At 40.7% G+C, this 11,508-nt stretch overlaps 1 long non-coding RNA gene across 2 annotated transcripts; it reads right to left on the minus strand.

Annotated features, from left to right (window-relative positions):
• Nucleotides 1–3,091: 3,091 nt before the first annotated feature.
• Nucleotides 3,092–9,470, minus strand: LOC114479294 (uncharacterized). 2 transcript variants are annotated; one of them, XR_003675971.1, is made up of 5 exons: nt 9,410–9,470; nt 9,054–9,167; nt 6,003–6,095; nt 3,196–3,287; nt 3,092–3,117 (listed from the first exon to the last, which is right to left on the minus strand). It is a non-coding gene; the product is annotated as an uncharacterized LOC114479294 (long non-coding RNA). The 2 variants fall into 2 exon arrangements; XR_003675970.1 differs by lacking the exons at nt 3,092–3,117; nt 3,196–3,287 and having other exon boundaries at nt 5,813–6,095.
• Nucleotides 9,471–11,508: the final 2,038 nt, after the last annotated feature.

Consider the following 11,508-nt stretch of genomic DNA (forward strand, 5'->3'; position numbering starts at 1 on the left):
AAAGTTAGCAAACCCCAAAAAACGCAAAAGTTGTTTGCGGTTACCCGGGATCGGCCATTCAGCCACAGCTCTGACCTTCCCCTCGTCCATCTCAATCTGACCTTCAGAGATTACATGTCCGAGAAAAGAAGTTGAGAGAGCATGAAACACACATTTCTCTGCTTTCACAAATAAACGGTTACTCAGGAGGCGCTCCAAAACAAACCGAACATGACCGACATGACTAGCTAGGTCAGAAGAAAAAATTAAAATATCGTCCAAATACACGAACAAAAACTTATTTAGCGCTTCTCTCAGCACATCATTGACCAGGTTTTGGAAAACTGCAGGAGCATTGCATAACCCAAAAGGCATCACCAAGTACTCATAGTGGCCTGACAGATTATTAAAAGCAGTCTTCCACTCGTCCCCCTGTTTAATCCGGACTAAGTGATAAGCATTACGTAAATCCAGTTTAGTAAATACTCTGGCACCCTGCAGACGTTCAAAAGCCGATGTCATAGGGGCAGTGGGTAACGATTCTTAACCGTAATCTCATTCAGACCCCTGTAATCAATGCATGGCCTAAGTGTTTTATCCTTCTTTCCGACAAAAAAAAATCCTGCTCCTGCAGGGGAGGATGAGGGCCTAATAATACCTGCCTTTAAAGCAGACTCAACATACTCCCTCATAGCTTGGTTCTCAGGTTGTGAGAGTGAGTAAATACGACCCCTGGGGGAGTGGTTCCCGGTAATAAATCAATGGCACAGTCATAAGGACGATGAGGTGGCAGCGACGTAGCTTTATCTTTATTAAAAACCTCTCTCAGATCATGATAGCAGCTGGGAACTCGATCCAGGTCTGGATACTCTGAAATATCAATCGCTGCAATATTAACTAAAGGGCCGACATTGTTCAGGACATTCCCTTTCCCCAACTCCAAATCACTCCCGACTCCCAGTCAATATGGGGCTTGTGTATCTGTAACCAAGGAAGGCCCAAAATAACTGGGTAAGATGGACTCAGACCTAAATGAAAAGAAATGTTTTCAACATGGGAGGATCCAAACAATAATTCAACTGAAAGTGTTTTTTCATCAATGGAAAAAATTTCATGTCCATCTAAAGCAAAAGCCTTTAAAGGCGATGGTAACGGTACAGTGGGAACATTGTGTTGCTCAGCCCACTTAATGTCCATAAAGTTCTCATCTGCACCTGAATCAATGAAAATGTCAACGTTTACAGTGGTGCTATCAAACCTGAGTTTAGCAGGCGTCAGTCTTCTTAAAGGTGCAGTGGAGGAATTCTTAAGTCTCACCGGAGCCCACCTTAACCCAGGTGAGACTGATCTTTTAACGGGCAAACTGCAGCTCTGTGCCCTTGCTGGCCGCAGTACAGACACAGGCCGCTGGTTAGACGCCGATGTCGCTCCTGTGTGGAGATGCCGGTGCGGCCAAGCTGCATCGGCTCGTCTGGATGCTGTGCAGCGGTGAGTGATCGCTCCTGTTGCGGAGCGGGGCGGAGAGGGGCGTGGTCCTCACGTGCGTTCGTGGCTCCTCCTCTCGGCGCGTCCGTCTGCCTGAGGCGTTCACGAACCGCCAGACGATTATCCATCTTGACAGCCAGGGCGATCAGGGAATCCAAGTCCTCCGGGAGATCCATCGGAAACAGCTGATCACGGACAGGCCCGGTCAGCCCATAGAGGAAAGTGTCCCTCAGTGAGGCCTCGTTCCAGGTACAGTCCGCGGAGAGAGTCCGGAACTCGATTGCGTAGTCAATCACTGACCTTCTGCCCTGACGCAGCGCTGCCAGCACCCGTGCCGCCTCCTGTCCACCAGGGCGTCTATCAAAGATCTTTGACAGCGCGTCAGCAAACACGTCCACAGACTCACACAGCCGAGATCGGCTATTCCACTCCGCGGTGGCCCAAGCCTCTGCTCTCCCCGATAGGTGGGAAATCATATACGCCACCTTGGACCTCTCTGTTGGAAATGCGCCTGGCTGCATTTCGAAATGGAGACCACACTGGACCAGGAAGGGTCGCGAGTCTCCGGAGTCCCCAGAGAAGCACGCTGGGTTTGACAGCTGTGAAGACGGGATCGCTGCGGCGGCGGCAGCCGGCGAAACCGATGGGAGGATCGGGGCCTCCGGAGCTGAGAAACGAGTGATGAGCATCTGGACCTGTTCGGTGAGTTGAGTTAACTGTGTTTCCATTGAAACGTGTCGACGTGAAAGATCTTGGAGCCCTGCCGTTAACCCAGCCAACTGCTCATCATGTTGAGTGAGGCGGCTCCCCTGCTTCCTGATCGCTCCTCGAAGCTGGTCAGAGTCTGCTGGGTCCATCATGGTTGGTCTGTTCTGTCACGGGTAGCAGACAGGACCCAATTGCAGGACTCAGAGGCAGGATTGTGTTACAAAGTCTTTATTTTAACCACATATAGCACCGACTGACGTGAGGAACAGGGCGATCCTCAACCTGGGGTGTGCGGCCGACCTGGACTCCAGACTGACGAGTAGGACGGACCAGACGTGAAAGACTAACAGACCAACAAGGAAGATACACACAGACAGGATATATATAGGTGATGTGATTATAGCAGATTGACTACAGGTGTGGTGCTGACAGGAACGCCCAGAACATGTGACCCTCCCACTAGCTGAAGGTGATCCTCAGCCTAGTCCCTGACACACCTTGCACTTTTAGCAATATATCTCATATATATTGTATAATCTATAACATACTACAACCCATACACCAAATCTGCAACACTTATAAACATTTGTCACAATGTTTCAGTGAAAATAAACATTTAATGATGGTAATTTTAATCCTAAAACTTCATCACGTGCAGAAGTATTTAACTCTACTAAGTACTAACTATATCTGTCATACAGTATGTATTTATCTTTGTGAGTTTGAATCCTGGAAAGTAATTCATCTTTTAGCTGTGTTGGTGACCCTTGCTCCACAGCATCCCGGGTAGTCTATTCCGAGCTGCTAGAGAGAGGAGAACTTGGCCGATGGTTGAGGTTCAGATTCAGGAGGAATAATGTGTAATAATTATTGTGTCTTATTTTCTTTGATGGACTCGATGTTTGTGATTTTAAACATACATCCTTCACACTTCGACTGGATAAACTGTGAAGGAGAGCAAAGTTATTTGTGAGAAATCACATCTCTACCTGAATGAGGCTGATCAATATTCTTTAAACTCACATTGAGGAAAGCCTCTGAAACCTCCGCTGTGTCATTTTCACCATAACACGATAAAACATCGGCTGTGAAGTAAATGATCGATCCTTGGCAACCTGTAAAGAGAGTCAAAGAATGTGATTTCCATTCTGGCTTTGTGACCCATCGATGCTCATGTTACTGATGATGATACCATTGTGAGTTGTCCTTGTTGTGTTTGATTCCTGATCAAAAGTGTTAGAAAATAAATAAATAAACACAACAAACTTATTTTAGTTACTTAAAACTAGTTAAAGTATGACCGCACCTATCGTACACATTTGGATCATCAGAAATATTCACCATACTATGTTTTATTGAGTTGGATCCAAATGTGTACAATTTGTGCGGTCATACTTTAACTAATTAGTCTTGTGAGGCATTTTTTAATCACACAATACTGTTTGCAAGCGATTCAGAAGAAGCACAGATTATATTTGATATTATGTTTTCTATATATTACTGCTATAGCAATCAAATAGTGTTCAGGATGTGGGATGCTAACAAATATCACAACAAGTGTCAATCATGGTCACATTACTTAAATTTTAATCCTTTATAGTTTGGAGAGGTAACGTAGTCGAAACGTTGTTTTAGTGTCAAATTAAAGATGTTTAAACACAGTTTCTGGTAATATATAGTAGTTACCAGTGACGTGCCATCAAGGTAGGCAAGGTAGGCAGTGCCTGCCCGAGGGTGAATTGATATTTTGATTATTTGTTTTAATTATAATATATTTATAAATAATTTATTTTTCCATTTCCAATAGCCTACAGTACCTATAAGTTTGAAAGTGTTCGCATTTTGTGCGTTTCATAGCCCAAATTACTAAACATCGCTATTTCCTGGAACAGCTGCACAGTCTCACTCCTCTGTAAGGCAGAGGGAGGCCACGCCCCCTCCCAAAGGCACACTGCTGCTCTGCCTCTGTTTCCATAGCTTGTTTATATGTGTTTGCGCATGTGCAGTCAGGTCCCCAAGATGAAAACCATTTACGTCCAAAGGCAGCTCTCTACGCTGATTTTGCGCTATGCTAAATGGTATATGTAAGTTCACAGTACATTAGTGAATTGATGCCATGTGACCACTGCTGCTACGTTCTCTTGCTAGTGGGCGGGATAACACTACAGTGTGGATGACAGCGTTAGAGATGATAGAGAAACTTTTTTTGAGAGAAAACGACAGCTTTTAAAAGATGGAGACCAACACCTGAGTTACCAAACCTTCAGCAAAGGTAAAGTCAGAACATGTTTCTTACTTTCCACAGTGAATGGTACAAAAGGAAGGATTGGCTTTGTGGATGCTCCTCACTGAGGCTGTTGTGAGTTGTTGTCTGTGTTTCCAACACAAACAACAGATGTGCTGCCGTTTCATGAGATAAATCTTATTGGGAGAGTATGGAGGCTATATTAAATAATTGTTTATGTTTCTTTAATGGTGTTTACGATGTTGATTTTGTTAGATGGCTAAATGCTTGTTCACCTGGATCTTGTTGGGTTTTTTCTTTCTTATTATGAATTTTATATTTTGATAAGCGCATTGAGATGACTTTGTTGTAAATTGCTTTATACAAATAAAATTGATTTGAATTGAATTAACACTTGACAGCAGAAACATATGAAATTGTCATTGTTGGTCTCGATTTGCAACGTGCCTACCCAGCCCTAGTGGTCACGGCACGTCACTGGTAGTTACAATCAAACCTGAGATGTGGACTTCACAGAAATAGAAAACTAAGAATTAATTATTATATTTGGCAGTGTTGAATGTGTACAAGGGGTATTATCATAAAAAGCTCATTGACATGTAATAAAAAAAATGTAACCATATTTTGCCTGTATTGTAACGAGCAGAAGCCCAGCTTTAATGTGGTACCCCATTTGAGTGTTTTATTGGTACACAGATGACCAATATGTTAAATGTGAAAATGGATTAGGAAAAATATTGATTCAAAATACGTTTCAAGGGTACTCCTAAACTTTATGCCTAAACAACAAGTTCAGCTGACAGACTCCACTACTGATGTGATAAACACACATCATGGAGCATTGTTTGTCGGACTCACAATCCCAATAGCCGCTTAAATACAGCAGCCATGTGTTTTATTCTAATGTGCAGTTTGTGGATAGCAAAAGACAACCGCTATGGCAATAAAGCTGTTGGAATCCCACACACCAAACATAGACGCGGTATAATATTAGTGTAAGCCAAGCCCTCTTCAAGGGCGAGACATGAAGCCTCGCCCACTCATATGCATGAGTGGGCATGTCTACAGACACGCCCACTCATGCATATGCGTAAAGGCCCCAAAACAGCCTGTTTTTAGAAGCGTCATAAAAGTCACTTTTCAGGGGGCTAAAACTCCAGAAAACAAGCAAGTTTGGGAAAATACACCTCAAATATTATGTTGTCGGGGTTCTTAGAACAAATGAGATGGGTTAAAATAGGACAATACTAGACCTTTAAGAATGTTAGAGACTCCAAGAAAATTACAAAAGGGCTGAAATAGTTCAAGCTGTTGAAAAAAGTAATGGCAGTGATGACATTTTATTTCTGAAAATATAGTTTGATGGTCTTGTATGGTTCTTGTATGGTTCTTGTTAGTGGATATGTTCTATATCTGCTGGTTGTGAGAGCTCACGTTCAAGGTAATAAACTATTGTTCACACAATAATTGTCAAAGATGATAAAACACAGTCACGGCTTTATTCTCTATAGTCAGCAACAGTTTTACATCTTTTTATCATCACAGGCTTAATGAAGTGACAACATGATCAGAGAGCAAACTTTACCTCTAGTTTCTGTTGGGTTCTTTGTTGTAGGAGGAATACAGTGTGTGAAAGGGGTCACAGGTTGTGGTGGAGTAGATGTTAGATTGTGAATTGCTGTTGATGAAAACTTTAATTAATATGACATTTGAACATTTAGACTAACCACTTTTACTACTTCTTGCAATAGCTTCACTTACTAAGTCTGCACTAAGTATGACTAAAGTCTGTCATCAAACAGTAGCTACTGTACAATTCCTGAACACGAATTCTCTAGCACCTAGGTTCCCAAAGTGGGGTATGCAAATTGTCATAAGGTGATACATGAATACAAATACAAAATTGGAAACTAGAATATTGTGGGGTGTGTGCGTGCAGACCATAGACTGTAAAAAAAGATATACGGGACATCCTCCTGAGGAAGTGAAGCTTTTTTCTTTAGAGCTCCCCCTGCTGACTGGCTGCAGTATAAATCATGAAGCCCACCTCCTCAATGATAACAGATGGGATGTGGGTCAAACTGTGAAGTTAAAATACTCGTCACAAACCTAAACTCTGCTGTGATCATTAGTTATTATCACCCTTGGATCTTGCGTAGCTCTCTTTGTGAATACCATAACCAGTTATTTCGTGAAGGAAAGCCGAGACGCCATTGAACTTTTCCGTTCAGTTTTTTTTTTGACTTTTTTGAGCTACTAGTACTAGTACTAACCTCTATGATCTGATCACCTGAACAAGACGTTGATAGAATTTCCAGTGGGAAAGATACTTAAGTTTGTGCCTTAGCTGGGCTGCGTAACTCATCAGGGCAGTACGCTAAATGGGCGGGGCGTGTTACCAGGGTTCCTCCTGCCGGACAATACTACGCAGACTCTGGCTCCAAATGACGTCAAATTTGCAAGATCTAAGGGCCCCTAAAAGCTGTATTTTGGCTTCAAGAACGTTGAGTGGAAACAGCTACAGTGCACGCCAACTGGTGCAGACTGGGAGGGGCAGGGGAAGTGGTGCGTGGCAATAGCTTTTGTGAATGCTATTTAAATGTAGTGAGTAGCCGAGAGAAGCGCAAGAGAGGAGCGCAGGAGCACACCGGCAGGAGAGCACGAGAAAGTGAGAGAGCAGTTAATGTATTTTACAAAATCTACAATCTGTATAATGTGACGAAGCAATAAAACAGTGAACATGTATGTGAACTGTCTCATAAAAAGGAAGATTTTGTAAAATACATTAACCGCTTGACCACTGCATCAGCTGTCAGCTCTTGATCCTCATCTCCACATAGCGTTAACCTAAATATAAACAAGGAGAATCACTTTCCATGACTATTTTTGTTCATAAATGACTCGAAGAATTTCTAAGAATCTGTGGAGACAAATTTCAGCATCCTGCCTTTACAGTGAAGAAAAATGACTTTGTTTCGGTCATATCACTGGCTGCTGCGCTAAAAAGACACAGCCCACTGTCTCCAAATCCTTGCTTCTGATTGGTCAATCCCACACATGGGGGAGCGGGGAGGGGAGGGGCCATTTCTACGAGCATGAATCAGTTTTGCTACAGACGTCTCGCAAAATGTGTTGCAAAACTCAAGCAGCGCAGATTCACAAGAGAAAAGTAGTTTGTGCATCTGTAGCGGTAGATTGGAGAAGTTGTAACCGGAGAGTTGTGGTTGTAAACGATCATTTACGCAAGTAATTAAAAAACGTGAATAAATGTTGGATTACAAGTTTGCTGCTGTAATTTTATGTGTAAATATCAGTCTATACATTTTTTTCCATCATTTGTGACATTAAAATTATTTCACATGTGTGGATTTTTTATACACAAGCTCAAATCACATTCTACAAGCGCTCACATCACATTTTAGAACTTAACATTTTGCAACATATCTACCTTCATAGTTTTTGTGAATGAAATAGCTCAGGGCGGGTGGTTAAGGTAACACTTAGTGGCTAGTATGGGAGGGGGAGGGGAAATGACAATTTGTCCAATCACCTTGACACCTGTCAGTCATGATGAGTCACTATGACATATTCAGCAAAAAAAAATAATTAATAAATGCGGTGCACAGAAGAGGAAGGAAAGAAAGAAATAGGATGAGAGTAAAGCTAAAATGGGCAACTTAGACAGCTTCTTTATCGAACCCAGACAACGGTTAGCGTTCCATTCGAGGCTAACGCTAGCTTGCCATTTAGCTCCACTGAAGCGCACCGGCTGCATCATCGGCACTAGCGCCACGTCCCTCTTCTTCGAGCGGTCAGCTTCGGCCGCAGCCTCAGAGGTCTGCTGCAGGGATTATTTGGCCCGACTAAATTGACTGTACCTCACTCTGCCTCCTGACGCCAAGACAAAAAACTATATAATAGCCCTAAGATGAGCTTTTAATGAGTGAGTACAGCTTCTGTTTTTTTTTAAGTGGGATTGAAATCTATAGCAATGCACTTGAAACTTCATATGTGTGAAATATGTGAAACTACTGTCTGTAATCCTGGGTTGATTCCTCATTTTCGCAACCCTTAAACTGAATGTTAAATAAAGGTATTCTTTATTTGATTTGATTTATAACATACATTATAGATTTTGGATAATTGACAAAAACACATTTGTGAAAAATGTGGTCTTAAGATGCATTTAATGAAGAAAACAGTAAAGACAGATTAAGATCTTGTGATAAGAAGGACATATCACTCACTGTGTCTGTGTGTCGAAGCTTGTATGTGTGTCTACTTGTGCTTAGGGTAGGGGCACAAAAAAATATTTGCACCGGGGCCTATCACCATGATGTTACGCCGCTATTAGAGGGTACATGGCTTCAGATTACATGTCTGAAGAGGTACAGGACTGTAAAAAGCTTGCATTTATTTGCATAATATACAGTAAATCTGAGGTATCTGCTTTTTCTTTAAGTTCAATCTTTTGTCAAATCAGTACAACAAAGGTGTAGACCTGAACAAATGACTGTAAGAAAGTAAAAGACTTGAACTGATCTCATGGGAACTGTTCAGTCAAAAGAGAAAAAAGTTAATTCATTTTAGAAGTGTGTATCTCCAGCAACCGCACACACTCTCCCCAACCTCTTACCTGAGTAAACAAAATCCAGGTATAAACCCTTCTCAGAACTGATATTGGAAAGGATGCTCCCATGGACATGCTGCATCCACAACATCGAGCGAAGCAAATGGTCACGTGAACAATCTGTAACATGAATGGTACAACTTAAAGAAGAAAAGCTGTTTTGAGGCTTTTAAGTGCAGTGGTGGTTTTCTTTGTAAACTTAAAACTAACATAAACAGTTTCATGTCATGTCTCATCAAAAGTTCATCATTTGTCGTATACAATATGTTATTTCACTTGTAATAAAAAATGTAACGAGTATAAAACTGGCATTCATCATTAAAAGTCCTTTTGAAACAGTAATGACAACGATGGAACTTTACTTGTTGAAGCTGTAGAACTTGGTTGGTTGATTGTTAGTCCACTGCTCATGGTCTCATTTTGAAATTCTTTTTTTTTTTTTTTTTTATAATTTATTTTTTTTTTAAACAGGAAGATCTTACATGGTCCAACATCTTACCAATTTCCAAACATTACAGCACAACATATATCTGTATACACATATATACAAATAACCCAACAGTGCAAGATGTGGTTCCTCAAGTTGAAACTTCAGGTATTCCTTCCTCTCATTTTCAAAAACATTTTAAACAAATGCATACATTTCAAAACCCAAAAGTAAAATAAAATTAAATAAAATAAAATAAAGTAAAATAAATGAACAAGAACAAAAAACTGTCACCTTCACTCGTCCATTTATAAGTATATACTCACATCTCTATTGAATAGTCCAGTAAGTTTTATATTCTATAGGTGGGTTATCAAATCAAGTCTGGCCTCCGAGGGCCAATGTACCCAACCCACTTTGACCACCATCTTTGAAATTTCTCCGATTGCACTTTAATAGAAAAGGTCAATCTTTCCATAATGTAGATGTCATAATTAATTTTATACCAATCGTCAATTGTTGGTGCATCCGGTTGTAACCACTTCTTAGTTATGGCCTTCTTCCCTCCCACAAGCAGTATTCTCATTAAATATTTGTCTGCCGCAGATTGTGTATGCTGTTCCGTGCCTCCCAAATACAGTGTGAAAATATCAAAAGGAATAGTTATTTGAAATACAGTTTCTAGACTTTCATGAACCTCTCGCCAAAAAGTTGCAAGTTTCGGGCAACTCCAAAACACATGGGAATGATTGGCTTCAGTTGAACCACACAACCTCCAACAATCTGTACCAACACCTTGATATCTCTTTTGGAAAGGGGTAATAAAAAATCTGATGATATTTTTCCACCCAAATTCCTTCCAGCTGTGTGAATTACTTGTTTTCCATTGCAATTTACAAATATCCCCCATTGTTCTTCAGATATTGGCAAACCTCCTTCCCTTTCCCATTTACTTTTAACATGCAGGGTGTTTAGGTTTGAGGAGCTCTGTAGGCTTTTGTATATTCTGGATATTATTCCACGTCCACTCCCAGACACATAAGCCGTCACAAAAACACTTAGTATATCGCTGTCTAATTTCCCTGATCTCCCCGCCATGATCTCATTCAACCGATGTCGTATCTGTAAATATCTAAACAAATCTTTATTCTCCCATTTATATTCTCTCTTGCACATATAAAAACTTTTAACAACCCCCTTCTGTATTAAACAGCAGTAAGCTGTTACCCCAGAATTTCTCCAAATTTTAAAAGTGGAATCTGTTCTGTTTGGTATAAATTCTGTGTCATATGTACACCATCGTAATACTTTCTCTGCATCCTTCAGGTTATGTTTGATAATCATTTTCCGCCATATTTTCAGAGTTACTTTTATCCAAGGGTTGTCTTTATCATAAAAGTTATTGATCAGTCCATCATCAGCTATTACAGCTTGTAGTGGGGGTCCTGTGGATTCCACCTCTTCTATTTCTTTCCATCTTGCTCTAAATTGTGGATCAGAAAGACACACTGGTGGTCTTAACTGTGCTGCATAATAGTAATCCCTTAAAATTGGGAGCGCCATACCTCCTTTTTCTTTTGACAATTGCATCGTTTTGTATCTTATCCTTGGTTTCTTACCCATCCAAATATAGCGCAAAATTAATTTATCCCACTCAATAAACTGTTGGTCATTTACTTCAATTGGTAGAGTCTGAAAGAGATATAGTAGACGAGGCAGAATAACCATTTTGATTGAGTCAATCCTTGAAGTTAGACTAAGGAAGGGTATGAGGTTCCATCTGGAGATGTCTGACTTTAATTTTAAACTAAGAGGGGTATAATTAGCTTCAAACAATTTTGTAATATCTTGAGTGAGGTGAATTCCTAAATACTTAATTGATTTTTCACACTTCAAGCCATATTTATTTATAAGATGCCCAGGTGGATCAAAATTTAAAGCCAAAATCTGGGTTTTTTGAACATTTAGCTTGTAGCCTGACAATTGACTAAATTTTCCCAGAAACAACATTAATGTTGGTAGAGATCTCAAGGG

This window comes from Gouania willdenowi, chromosome 17 (genome assembly GCF_900634775.1).
Source record: "Gouania willdenowi chromosome 17, fGouWil2.1, whole genome shotgun sequence".
Lineage (NCBI taxonomy): Eukaryota > Metazoa > Chordata > Actinopteri > Blenniiformes > Gobiesocidae > Gouania > Gouania willdenowi.